Consider the following 14,862-nt stretch of genomic DNA (forward strand, 5'->3'; position numbering starts at 1 on the left):
CTTTTACCTAAAATCTTTATCTCATGAAGCTGTGGTTGACACTTTTTGCAGTACTTGCATCTTGCCTGTGACAAATGTTCTGCCGCTCGAGGGCATTCATAACACTCAGTGCAGTGCTGAGAAAAGTGTGCACCACACTGTAAAAAATATTTATTGAAAAAAAACAGAAATTTTCTGGCAGCTGGCCTGCCAGAAATTTTCTGTTATGCTATGTTTTCGGTTTTTTACTTTTTCTGTCATTTTACGGATCTTTTCTGTTTTCCACTAACAGAAAATTTCTCTTAAGACGATAGAAATTTTCTGTTCTTGTATGTTTTCTGTTTTTACTTTTTCTGTCATTTCACAGGGTTTCTTGTTGGCAATTAACAGAAAATGTCTGTGAGGATGACAGAAATTTTCTGTTTTTACTTTTTTCTGTCATTTCACAGGTTTTTCGATTTGCTGCTAACAGAAAAACTCTGTGATGTTCCATTTTCTCTTACCATATTTTCTGTCATTTCACACACTTTATTTCTTTCACATCTTTTAATGACTGACATAAAAACAGATACAGAACATTAGGACTGCTGCCACATTTCAATAGAATAAAATATTTCACCGCTTTTAAACAATCACAAGCAAAGGCAAGTGAGTATTCAAGAATATTGGAAAATATGCAGTGTTAAACAATGCAATCATGGCTGATATTTTACTATACAGTAATATCTTTCAGCATCACTGAATTAAGTTAAACGGTAGGAGGGTGGCCGAAGAAAAAAAGAAACTTACGTTGCCCTGCCTGCACTACAGGCATACAGTAAAAGCATGCAAAATATTCAGTAATGGCAAGTAAAGTACAAACGAAACCTGTGCCTTCTGTCATACAGAATGGCATGATTCACTCCAAAATAGTAATACAATGAATACGACACAAGGTAATAATACCTGAACAATGAACACAACCAGTCACTAAACTAATGGCAAGCATACGCAAAAGGAGAGTATTGGAAAAATATGCTTTGCTCATTACTAGTGCTGCATTAAGCAGCAAGATGAAAGCAACAGGACATAACGGATGCCATGGGCTGTTTGCCTTTTCACAGTTTAACTGCAAAACATTTTTTCACTCAAGCTAGTACGTCTTATCTTGAGACTACAATAACTTTAAAATGAAAAAAGTAACACAGACAAGATAGAAAGTAGTGCTACAATTCATACAACCAGCCACTGAAGTGTAACAGCAAGTATAAGCATAAATAAGGCATCTTAAGCAAATTGTGTCTTGCCTGACACTAGTACGAAATGAAGTGAGATAGAAGCAACAGGACATAAAGCATGCCACAAGCTGTTTGACTTATCAGTGTAACCATATAACATTGATTCTCTATACATAGTACATCCATTCTTGTGACTACTGCATGATAAGTCATGCCACAGGCTGTTTGGTTTATCACAGCGTACACAAAATATTGATTTAAAAAGTTGTCAAATTTCAGAACAGTTAAAAGTCAAAGTCTTGCATGATAAGGGAAGGAACTTTTGAAGAGGGGCAGTGTTGCTTCTTCTTCTAGTGCTCTGCCTTCGTTCCCCGGACAGGATTCACAGCTGCAATGGTCCTGAAACAAGGACAGAGCATTGTTACTCCTCGGACAGTGAGCATATCTATACTGTCTTCAAAGAAATAATAAAATTGCAAGAAGACTGCACTCCTCCTCCTACCCCAAAATTTAATTCCTTTGTAGCCCACATTTCAGTTTCATTGTGTGCACAAGTGAACATATCCAGTAGTCTTTAGTACTCAGTACAAAACCAGACTTCAAGCCAAAATAAACCTTTCCTAAATGTTCACTTTAATAAGGTTTTTAACAACCATAGTGTTTTGTTACTTGCGTGAAAGCTGCTCACTGAACTCCAACAGTAGTTTTTAAAGGGATGCAAAAACAACTCCATGAAACCTGTTGTTCTTGGGAAAAATTCATTCTGTCTGCACTTTCCCAATTTGTTGCACGCCGCGGTGGCTCAATGGTTAGGGTGCTCGGCTGCTGGCCCGAAAGACATGGGTTTGATACCAGCCGCGGCAGCCGAATTTCGATGAATGCGAAATTCTAGAGGCCCGTGTGCTGTGCAAATTCAGTGCACGTTAAAGAACCCCAGGTGGTCGAAATTTCCGGAGCCCTTCACTACGGCGTCCCTCATGGCGTAAGTCGCTTTGGGACGTTAACCCCCAATAAATCGAATCAAACCAATTTGTTGATGTCAGTGTGGCAGCGAAAAAATGCATTTATTGTTGAGAAAACTAAATTTAAAAATTTGCCGGTCACTAAATTCAAATTCTGATGTATACGCCGAAAAGGACTTCATGACCACATTTTGAAGTTAGTTGCGGGGCTGCTTAGGGCCTTGTTATCTGCACCCAGAAATCTGACGTGTCAGTAGATTGCAGTCTACTTAGAAAATGAGGCAATGATGACAACACCTCCAATTTGTTTCTTCATTTTATGCAGCTTGTAAAAGCACCATTTCAGTCTCCTTGCAATCAGACAGTAGCCTCTCGACAAAGGCCAACTTCAGTTTCCATTCAATGTTCCTTCAAAGCGCTCTCTGACACCAGAGTAGCAATGTCTATGTATACACAGGCCGAATCATCAGGATGCCTATTCTGTGTCACCCGAAAGTACAGCCATAAGCAAAAATTTTTGACAGGTAATAAGTAAGTTTGCAGCACCTATTGACGTGCTTTGTCTTTACAGAGATTCACATGCATGACGAGGGATATTCACTTTTTAGTGAAGCTGGAATTAACAGAACTGAGCAGAGGCTTGTTTGTATTACAGATGCCCAACTAGTGATACGCAAGTCTAAAATGAGGTCTAGTGCTGCAGAGCAAGCGGTTACGTGAATGTGACGTTACCCTCTTAAATCTGCACTCAGCTTCCACTGTCCAAGAATAGTGCAAAGTGCCTGCTGCCCTGAGTAAAAAACTTTTCTGACCACAACCTCAAGCAATAACCCAGCTAAAGACACATGCAGAATGCACACAAAATATTCTCTGTAGGCAGAATCAAAACAAAAGTAAGCAATAGCTTCGAATAAAACTTTTGGTTGAGCATTGGAAGTCGCACATTTTCAGTGCTGTAGCATTTTCCCCATACGCCGCTAGTACGGCTCACATGCAGGCATCAACAATACAAGTACTAACAGCCTTTTTCAGTATCCTGGCTTATGCTCAGTTTGAACTGGGCTCCAAGGAAAAGGTACTTTCACTATCACCCTTAGCTGTCCTCGAGGCTAGTCAACACAGCTGAGCGTGTCTGTACAGTATCCTGGGCTCCTCACTCCTTCCACATATAAATTCCCCCCTACAGATGCACTTTGGAAGAAATATGTGCGGCTTACAGCGCACCCATCAAGAAAGCTTCATGTCAAATGCAGCAATAACAATGCTGTATCTCTCATCAGCAATCCTCACGTAATTGACTGAGGAGCCAGTTTATTGAGGCACACATAGCGAAGTATATGCCACAACAATATGCAATGCCGTATGCATGGGTTATCTTGCATAGTATACAATTCAAGACTGTAGGCTCAAATACCGCAAAAAGGAAGTCTTCCAGTCGACAGCACCAACCAACCATTACGATGTTGTGGTTATTTTGGCTAATTTGTGGTTTATTCTTTCCCTTTGCCAGCTGGTGTGATGGATTAGCAACTGCATGGGAATTAACCATGAAGTCGTCAGAATCATTCAACACCATAGGGGCATTTGCTGCTGCATTCTTCAGCTGTATCCAGCTATAGTCACAATATCAAGCATTGCCTAACAGTTCACGCTCAAATGAATGCAAATCAAAATACAAAAGAGAAAAAACCCAAACTTCCCATTAGCAGTGAACCTGTCTCCGACAAGTGGGAGCAATGCCAGCCTTAGGGGAGGGTGACCGGTGCAATCGCACAAGACATCACCAAAATGGGGATGCTGAGTTGCCCTGTGGGTGTTATGCTACATCCTCCCATCCTCTACCCGCCTTCCCCCTGTCCCTTGATCTTCAAAAGAGACATTTCCAGAGCTCTTCAAAATGAGGGAGACAATATGTATGCCTGAAGCATGCCAAAATGAGTGCATAACTCGCTACTGTAGAGGGTTGCAAAGGGTGCATGCACCTTACAGACGCGGCATAGTTTCAGGTGTCGTTTGTTGCGGGCAGGACCATCTAAATGACATTCTTTCCACCTGTAAGCTCTGCTGCGGCAGAAGGGAAAGGGGTAGGGGAGGACAGTTGTGCTTAGAGAGCTTTGTCAGTTTACTGCTTAGCCCTTGTCCCGTCTCAGCTGTGCAGATTCTTTCCATCTTTGAACTTAATACTGCCTTCAGCACGCCCTGTGCATTATCTAAATCGGAACACATCTGACTGTGTCAAGCTGTATTGCATTTAATGGTGGTAGGAAATAATGTGTGCACCATTTCTCTCCCTTTTGCATGCTCTGCTTTGTGAGGATTTCATTATAGCTAGTTCTTCTTTTAGGCACCCAGTGCCACAGAGCAGCACTGCTTGATTTTAGGCGGTAATTACAGACCTAAATTTAGATTGGGCTTTTTGCTAATCATCATCTTTGAGACTCACCGGATTTTGGACTGTGAGCCCATAGTTACTCGTTCATAAGAAATACCTGTCTTGGACAAAAAAATGTTTTTAATTCTGAATGGCGAGAAAATGGGCACAGAAAATTTGAATGATTTTGTAGAGAATGGTTGTAGTGCTACTATTGTTGCTATGTGCATAGATGTAGACAAAAATTTTGTGCAGCGTTCTGGCAACTTAGAAACAACGATTTGATTTCCTGTGTCTGGCATTATGTCGGTATGGTTTGTTTTTATTTTGAAATTCGTTTGCTTCTACCCAATCACCTGTTCTGCCTCTTGCATTGTAGCCATGGACTGTGCAAATGAACTCTCCTAACAAGCTGTCTTGCCTTATGCGCAGTTCTAAGCAAGACAATTTATGAAAAATAAAGAATGCTGAAGTACTAAAATTGCTGGTGCATTGTGACAGTTTTCAAGAAAAAGCAGCGACGATGGAAAAACCCCTTTTTAAAGTACAGGAACAAGATGAATTATCGTAGTAAGGTTAAAACTAACCTGATCTAGCCTGGCTAACTTTGCACGGCCTACTGTTTAGCCTGAGTAAGTTCAGCTCATGTCGACAATAGCTGTTTCGCCCTACTAAACTTTCGCCCATGTGCATGCAGAAAAGTGGTACGCCAGACCTTCTTCACACCAGTCTGCAGCCAAGGCACTGTTATTAGGAACAGAAGGAATCCGTGATGATAAATATAACGCTTGTACCATTTTCTACATATCCAACTGAAAAAAGGTTTCAATTTTCCTGTCACCCAATTTAACGCTATCAAAATTTTATGCTGGCTTTTTTGTAGTCACTATTAAAAGCGGAGCAGGCAAGACTAAAAACATAAGCTTCATGAGCTAAATAATGGTTTCAAAAGAAGCGGAAATGCCCTGGGAAGGCCAGTATCGTCAAACACAGCGACCCAGAGAAGAGAGATTGCATGAAAAGTGGGACAGGTGGAGCATACTCATGGTTCTAGGAAACTAACGCACAACTTAAAAATCTGGATACCACTTCTCTGCTGCTTCACGGATATGTACACCAACGTAACACATGTTGACTACGATAACACCAAAGTAAATCCGGCCGGTCCCGTTCATGACCGAATATTACAAACATTCAATACATTTTAGTGGTTATTGCAGGGGCAGATTCATGGGTGCAACTGGAAGGGGGGGAGGATTTGAAGGAGGGGGTTGGGGTACATTAGAACCATGTATTCCCTGGACATTTTTCATCTAAGAAATGAGGTTCAACATGGCTGTTATTTAATATTTTCCAGTGGGAATCCTTTCCTTTTAATCAATTTCTCCAAATTTCTCCTAGGTGAGCATTACCATATATCCTAAACAAGGTTTCTCAAAGACACCTCAAAAACAAGTCTTTAGTGGACGATGGATATTTAACATATTAAGACAGAGTATTCTGTTTCTGCTGCAAGCTCTTTGACAGGGATCCCATGTAATCACCAGCGGCAACTGGATAAAATGACTGGAGGCACATGGCACAGATTCTTAGAAGCCTCGAATATTTGACAAATCACTTCGCACCATATCAAGCTTGCATAGAGGAAAGTCTAAGAATGAAGCATAGCAAATGCACTGACAAGGAGCATGAACTCATCATGACACAAGCGAAGAAACTCTTCAAGAATGTCTTAGAGCACCTCATCAAGATAAAAAGCATATATGGTATTTCATGGCTGTTCAGACTGGCTTTTTGCAATCTGTGAGGAACCAGGGCAAAAAAAATGACAACAGACTACACAGAAGGAGGACCACATTGACTGAAGCACTGAATGATCAACTTTTGTACAGTTTCCTGTCAGCACACATGGCAAAAAAAGGTGAAACCATATCAGGAGATACCCCGAAACAATGTTACAAGTGGTTTTTTTAGTCTGAAAAAACAGAGGGAATAAGCCAGTAAGGATCTGCACAGCTGTTTCTAGGACACAGCAGAAAAGCAAAGTTAGTGAAGAATGGCGAACAAGGAACATGGAAGAAACCAGGGTGGAAACAAGTGCACAAGACATGGGCTTGAAAGCTAAAACCAATAAAAGTGATAAAAACGTCACAGGCCAATGAATAACAGGACAAAAGGCTAAAAAGATTAAAGTCGCAAAAGTGACAATGAGGTCAAAGACCAAATGTAAAACCACAAGTGGTGAAGGCAAAAAATAAAAAAAATACGACTTAAGGCCGAGGGTGCACATGGTGAGACAAGTGTTGCATATATAAAAACTGGTATTGCATGACAAATAGGCTGGTACTTTTTCAAATATTGAAACTGAAGGTTTCCTTATGCACTGGTCCTTCATTGCCAGTATCTTGCCTACTTTTATGATTTCACAAGCCAGTGAGTTCTAGTTCTTCGCTATGAATTCCATTCTTTGAAATTCGGATAAACGTCCTGTTTCCGAAATTTTACAGTTCCGACAGTGAATGCCAAGATGGCAGCATTACTCATTATCAGAAAAAGAACTAGCCTACCTGTCATCCAATGCCTGGTTTTAGCTACACAACACTTGTCTCACCATGTGTATCCTGGGCCTTCAGCAGTATTTTCTTTATTTTTTGCCTTCACCATTTGCTCCTGGTTTTACACTTCGTCTTTTCCCTCATTGTCAAATTTTATCACTTTTAACTTTTTAGCTTTTTCGCCTGTTACTTGCTGCCCTCTGAGCTCTTTTTCTCTTCCATCACTTGTAACCTTCAAGAGCACGTCTTATTTTTTCACTAGTTTTCATCGTGGTTTTTGGCATGTTTCTTGTTGGCCATTATTCGCAACCTTTGGTTTTTTGCTGCTTCATAGATACAGCTGCTCAAATTCTTGCTGGCCCGTTCCCTGTCTTTTCCGCCTAAAACAAATCTCCTTGTCGAATGTTTTTGTCTTATTTTGGTGTTCCGTGATACAAGCTTTCATATCAAATGGACCTTGCCTAGCTTTTTTTGTCGTGTATCTGACAGCTAGGAAGGTGTACAAATAGCTGTCCCCGTTTCTTCTGATATAAAAGTTGGCAGTTCAGCATCCACGTTGCCGCCTTCTGTGCAGCTCTTTGCCCAACACAAAGTGTTGCTCTAGCTTTTCACTGAAAACTTTCTGCGATTACCTGAGCTTCTTGGTTAATACGACAAAGTTATAAAAGAGCACTTAGGTGTGTGCCAGATGTGGTAGATCACTACTGCAGCAAAACAAATTAGAATAAAATATTTCACGTGATGGTGAAGAATGTGATCAAGCATTTCACAGAAAATGAAATGACTGAAGTGAGTGCTTTTTTGCCTCTGATGCCTCCCTCCTGGCTAGCAATTTCATGAGTACTGGAAAAGGAATGTGTGCTATGGTGGCAAAGATACCTTGGTGAAAAGTGCATCATGCTGCGCCATCTAATAAGTATTATTTATTTTTTTCCCCGTAACGCAAGTGCAAGTGCTTCTGGGGCACTGCAACAGCAACAACTGGCTCTTTTGGATAAGTCGGGAGCCCACTCTATTCGACTGTTTCTTACCAAATAAGCACTTTATCGGTCCCTTCATTACTGGGATCTTGTTGCTGCCACTTCTCTTTGAATAACTATACTACTTGTGTCACTTTGATGCCCATTCTATTTATGTCCCTTGGACTGGTTGATTTATTAAAGAAATTTTAATCAGACATATAATATCTATGCTTTGCTTATGCCTGCACTTTTAGAAGAGGAGCTGAAGGTGTCAGCATTTTCAGTTCATGTAACTAAACTCATCTTTCAGTGGCAAGCCTCTTTGCTTTTCTATATTTTAAACCGTACTATCTGCTTGCAAAGTCGGTGGTCCGTGACCTTCGGTGGCATTGTGGTGGCGACTTCCGGGTGCCGCTATTGGTTTGCAGTATCCCTTCAGGCTGCAGCCATCTAAGGGCACAGCTTGCGGTAATGTACTGTGAAGCACAATTTTGTTTTACAATTAGGCTTCCCTCTGAAAAATACCGAAAAAATATTGCAATGTAAAAATGTAATATAAACAAAAGGAAATAATGAGAGGCTTTGCAAGTATGGGCCTCAGCAAGGGCTCGCACAAGGTGCGGTAAGGTCGTCCCTGAGGCAACGTGATACTGCCAAAATTACCTGGCAATGTTGCAATGTTGCAGGGGTTACGCTTACTGAAAGGAGAAAATTAAAAAAGTACGGAGGCTGGGACACATCTTAAGGCGGTACTTGTGAATCACTGTGCATTTTGAGGGACTGTTCTGCTTCCGTATACGCCTGTGCACACAGACAGGGAAGCTACTGGCAAAGCGCTGTTTGGTAACTGTCCTCACTGATTACTTAGTTAAATATAAGGTCCTTCACTCCATGCAAGGACACTGGCATGAAAGCTACAAACTGCTGGAAATGAAAAGCTGCATGTCATTCAGAGATCTACCCTTGGCCATTGTTTATGAGACATTGGACGCATACCTAGCACACTTCCCTCTTTTCCGCATCTCTGGAGGCATCTGCATATATCATATAGTGTGAAAAGAATTTTTTCCATCTTTTCTTCTTTCGGCCTTCCCACAGCACAATGTATCTAACACAAGCCTAGATAAACTCTCCGCTTTTCTAATTTCCGCTGTTCTTTCGCTGCAGTGTCTAAAGATACACCTCACAGAGTGTTCATTCTCACTGAGCGTATGGAGGATGTAGCTGCCGGCCCATGGCTAAATCTCATCCAACATGATAGTGGATGCTGCCAGCCAATGCACTACTGCTGCGTGCAACACTCTTCTCTGCGAAGCATTTGCAAGTTGCATGCCACATATTGTGACTTGTGAGGAGTTTCAAATGGAAGTTTTCCCATTCTTATATCGCCGGCTGTCATTCAGATGAAGTAAAACAAGCCCAGCTCTCCCAAAAAATCCCCGATATATGTCTTCACACCCGGTTGCACGTTCATATATATAGCACTACCATCGCTCGCACCAGTTCACATATATAAGCAGCAAGCTACGCGGCTTGCACCAGCAGCTTCGTGCTTTCGCACTGGTCTTGTAATCTGTCAGCTCTGCTCATAATTTAAGCAAGTTATCACCAGCAATGAAGCTCAGCAGAATGCTTGCTAGTTCGAGCGCCTATGCTCTGCACAGCACGCATATTCCTGGATGCACCTATCCGTATTACGTAAGAAACATAATGCTATCTCTTTTTTATCACCAGATATAATATTCATCTTTAAAATATTTATATTATGCCTCACAGCCATGCAAAAGTAATAGTATGGGGAATTTATTTACAGCGTTGACCAAGGCGACTCGAAGAGATACTCCACCACAATGCACAACAACACTGTGGAGGAGCAACCACAAAGCAGGAAGCATGTACAGACCACTTCCGGGCCAACATGGACATTTCTGAGGGGAATACAAGGAAAGTGCCTAGCTCGCTGCTTGGTCTTTCAGGCGGGAATATGCACATATTGAGTGGTTCGAGCTTAGCATGAGCCAATGGGCCCTTCTCAGCCAATGCCACACACCACATGTGTATTTGGAGCACTGATCCTGCACACGCACTCAGCTTCGACTGAGGGACAGCGGATCGTCGCAAGTAAACAAACCTTCAAGTTCACATAGCGGACTTCAGCGCATAACAGAAAAGCACACATGTGCACCATGCTGCATGGAAATAGCCAGGAATAATTTTGCAGTTCACACACCCTAACCAAACGACATGTGGTGAACGGTGCAACCGGAGAACATGGTGTTTGTCATGCGATCAAGCAGTTCATTGCATGGAGCTCTCAGATTATGTGCGCCAAACACCAATTGGCCCATTCCGGGCAGTGTGTAAACATTCTTGAGCCCAAGGTATGACTAATCCTCTTAGAATTCAAAGGAGAACTATGAAAGGAAATCGAGCAGACTGCCAGGCAAGAATCAAATGGCCGGACTTTGAAAAACACTCAGATTTGTCCGATGTATTTGGAAAAAAAATGCTCCAAGTCTACCCAACGTATTAAGGGGAGGAAATGCACCGGGTCCATCCGGCGTACCTTTAGCCACAGCCACCTCTCGCAGTCAGTAGTGAGAGCAAACCATACAAAAATGTCACTGCTCTATTTAATAACCCCATTGTGAGTTATATAAACAAAAGACTTGGCAGATGAGTGCAATTCCAAAAAATGCTGGAGCTAAAGAAGATTATTTTTTGACAGAACTCACAAAATGACTGCTAACGTGAACAAGGAAGCCTCATTGACTTAGTGTGCTCAAAACATTGGCTGCAAAAATGAAGCACTGTGGTTGCAAAGGCTTGTACACTTACACCATGATTCCAGTCATGTTGACTCACATGATAAGTACAAACATCATGCATGACCCGCCACTAAACCAGGGTGTCAAGCAAGCTACTTTCTTCCAGTTCCCTGACTTTTCCATGGTTTCCCCGACTATTTAAGTCAAAATCCTCTGAATACTGAACAGACGGGAAAACACAGTGGCCAATGGTAATGGACAGTATACATGATCCATTCACAGCAAAAAACTATATACTGAAACTTCAAACGCTGCAATCAAAATAGATTTGCTCTTATTTGAGGCAGCTGATTTCTTCTTGAAGAAAGTCCAGCTTCAATGCGACTTATGAAGCTATCTTTGCTTTTTCTGTTCCATTTCTCTAACACAAATGGTTAACATAACCTTTATTCTTCTGAGCATACGTTCTCTCCACTAGGTGTGTTCATATTTCAAATTTTTATTTTAAAGTGCAGAGTATTAAAAATTGGCTTAGATTACAAGACAAATGTGTTTCCACAAAATACAGCAATGAAAACCACCAGACATTGGACAAATATTTAAATCCTCATCAATTATCCTATCCGAACACCGATTACGCACCACAAAATACAAAAATAAAATACAAAATATAGCATACCCTCCAAATAACGCCAGAACCACATCAGCTGCCAGAGCTCAAGATCAAGAAAGCTCCAGCAGCCGTAGTGTAAATGCGATCAAACCATCACAAAGTTCATCGCACAGTTACATGAACACAAGTCCTCGTACTTACTAATAGCGAAAGAATGCTGACAATTTCTGCGAAGTACCAGCTACGACGTCAAATCCATCAAATCTGCATGGCGACACATTCAAATCTATCCATAAACAATGGATGGCTACATGGCCACAAAGGGTTACTGGCATTGCATGCACATATGCACTCTTCAGTAAACCCTCTCCCCCAGGTGCTGCGCTCCTCTGGGCAAGTATCTATGACCCCTATGAGCAAGCAACGTGTATGACTTCCACCAAAATAGCCATATACTACCACATAATCTCAGAAGCAATATAGTACCATGTACCCCTTCCAACCCTTTCATATTAGTGACTGGGCACCATGCAATGCAGGTAGTGTAGCCATAATCTGTGAAGAAGTGGTTGAAGATCAACTCCACAAAAAATAGTTTTATCTGTCTTTCCTTTCCTCAGATTTTTTCAGAGCGCTATTTTACCAGCTGCATTAACCAAGCAGCAGCAGCAGCAAAATTTCATTCCATAGCTGATTCGTTGCCTGGGTTCAGCAAACATTTTCTTACTTTTATAAAAATTGATTTGCACTTTGTTAGCATTTTCATAAAAAGGTCTTATGATAAAGTGGTATATACCAATAACTTTTATTATCACTGCGTATTTGAGAAGTGGCAAAACCAAAAAAAGAAAGGTTATCACAATTCAGTTAACAAGCGAGATAGGTACTTACTGCTGTGTGAACTCCAGGCAGAGGCTTGTTTCCTTGGGGTACACAACATTGAATGCAAAGTGCACCAAAAACATGAGCTTGAAAGCCTGGCATGGGTTGGCTGCGTGCATCACTGGCAGGGTGTCGATGCATATGGTGAAGCGCCTCGCAGTAAGGAAACTGCCTCCTGCAAAAACAAGTTTTAAATCAGGAATGCTCGCCCGAGTGCAGTACCACAGAGTTATACCTTTTGCAATGATGAAAGGAGAACATGGCATGTCCCCGATGTCGTCATCACTGGCAGATCCCTGGCATAAGAGGGAGTTAAATGCGTATAAGAATTGTCTACTAAAGTAGCACCATATGAAAGCTGCAACTTTAAACCAGTTACAAATAAGCATGCAGCAGAGTATAAGCATAAATAAGTCATTTCTGCGCTTGCTCAGGCTCTTATTTTCCCCAACAATGCGTGGTGAAATGCTTTGGAGTGTATACAAATAAGCGTCAACCAGATACAAGGGCCCTCAAAATCAGCATAGGCATTTAAAAGTGCTGGATTATCTACAATACATAAACACTGCACCGTTTTAGTCAAATGCAGCCCAAGAACACAGTGTAAATGCCTCTCAAGAGCAAAAGAGGCCCTCCATCGAGTGGTGTCAAGAGACTGTCCTAGCACTGCAGTTAATCCGGCAGACCGGTAGTGAATAACCTTGCACCTGCCAGCCCCCTCAAATGTCACACTACTAGGTCACAGGGGAATTATTTAACATAAGTAGAGCGCAGCTTGCGTTTTATCTCAAGCAACAGAGCAAACTGTTTGTAAATGACTATGTTTTAAGTAGCATAGTACGAGGTACTAAGGTGCGCAGTCGTCGTGATCGGCGCAGTGCTGCGGAAAGTTCGAGCTCGCGTAGTGAATGCTGAATGGTGTACTGTTATCTCGAAGCGCCCATTTAGCGAGCACAAGAACTATTTACTAAAGAAGCACCAGAAAAACGCAAGCAGCAGATATCGTATTCAACAGCCACAGAGCCCAAGCAGACACGCGCGGCACGGTTGTGGGCGGGCGGATGTATGGATGGTAGTGGCTTAACCCTTCGTATCGGGCGGTGGCTCGCGCCTCCAGCTTAAGATTCCACCCCCCCCCCTTTTTAATTTGTATTTCAATATGTATAATTTGGCCATCTTTCATAAAGTTACTCCTCCCTTGACCTATTCCACGGGCTGGCCGAAGCGATGCGATTGACATTGGAGGATACGGACTGAGCTCGCGTGTCGAAGGCGCTCAAAAATCTCGAATGTAGGCTCCAATGACATCAGTGCCATTGAAAAACTTCCCTGTGGCAGCGCAAGTACGGCATTTGAAACGCCTGTGTAGAAACTATTCAGCCTGCGTTGACCCGTGCAACGCTATTTCGGCCCAAAGATAAGATCAGTTAAATCTTACAAAATGAACACAATTACTGCATTACTTGTACCGGCATGAATAAACGTCAATAAAAATAAAATGACACAACGTACACTTATGATCCTTTCTTAGACGAGAAACGAATTTGAAAATCCCGCGCTCTTTGACGTCCTCCTCCGCTAACCAATCGCGTACTTCCCTGGCCTAAAATTTCCCACGCTTACTCACTCGGTTCTTTTAGGAATGCATATCTGCAGACAAAGCAAAATTTGTGCATTTTCCCGCAAACTATCGCACTCTTCCCTGTTTCTCGCTTGTGTTCCTCTCTCTTCCGCGCGCTGTGCACCTTTTGTGAGAGACAGTAAAGCAGCAGTGACGCATCGGCGGTGAAGCGGCTTTGGTGGGCACGCTCACTGTCCGCCGGCGATTTATCTTCACTGCCCTGTTCAACAGCAGTACAAGCCCGCAACAATACTCCCAAAAGACGACAAAAAGCGTATCATTCATGCCGGTAAAAATGTGCACCACTCACCCTGTGTGCGAACGGTCTGATCGGTGAAAATCACGGACACAGCACGCCAGTATTATCCTAGCTCCCCGCTCATCACGTCCATGCCGTCCTCCATGATACCGTCAATCGATGAATGCAGGATCGCAGCAAATAGTACTGCTTCTCATTCTGCGCGCTAATATTGCGCGTAGAAACTTTTTGACGCTTAAAATATGTAACGTGATTGATGAAAAGTAGCAAAGGTTTTTCGGATCACTTTTTTGTGTAACGACGGTGCTCACGTCACCAACTTTCGGTGAAATGGGCGTGTTGCGGCTCCAAAAACAGAAAATTACTTTCTTTTTCGTGAACATGTTTCTGTTAAGGGCGCAAAACAGATATTCTCTGTATGACAACAGAAAATTTCCATAAAAATGCTTGTCATTTCACACACATTTCTTACAGTGCACTTGCGTCTTTCACTGACCGGGCGTGCTCACCTGCCCTTTCATTGATGCACCGCCCTGTTTGGCCCACATAGGCCTTTCCGCATGACAGCGGGAAGGCCTATGTGGGCCTTCCCGCTGTCATGCGGGAATTACACCTTTCATAGCACTGCGCTGAGTGTTATGAATGCCCTCGAGGGGCAGAACATTTGCCACAG

Source organism: Amblyomma mixtum, chromosome 5 (genome assembly GCF_055824585.1).
Source record: "Amblyomma mixtum isolate Tamu chromosome 5, ASM5582458v1, whole genome shotgun sequence".
Taxonomy (NCBI): domain Eukaryota; kingdom Metazoa; phylum Arthropoda; class Arachnida; order Ixodida; family Ixodidae; genus Amblyomma; species Amblyomma mixtum.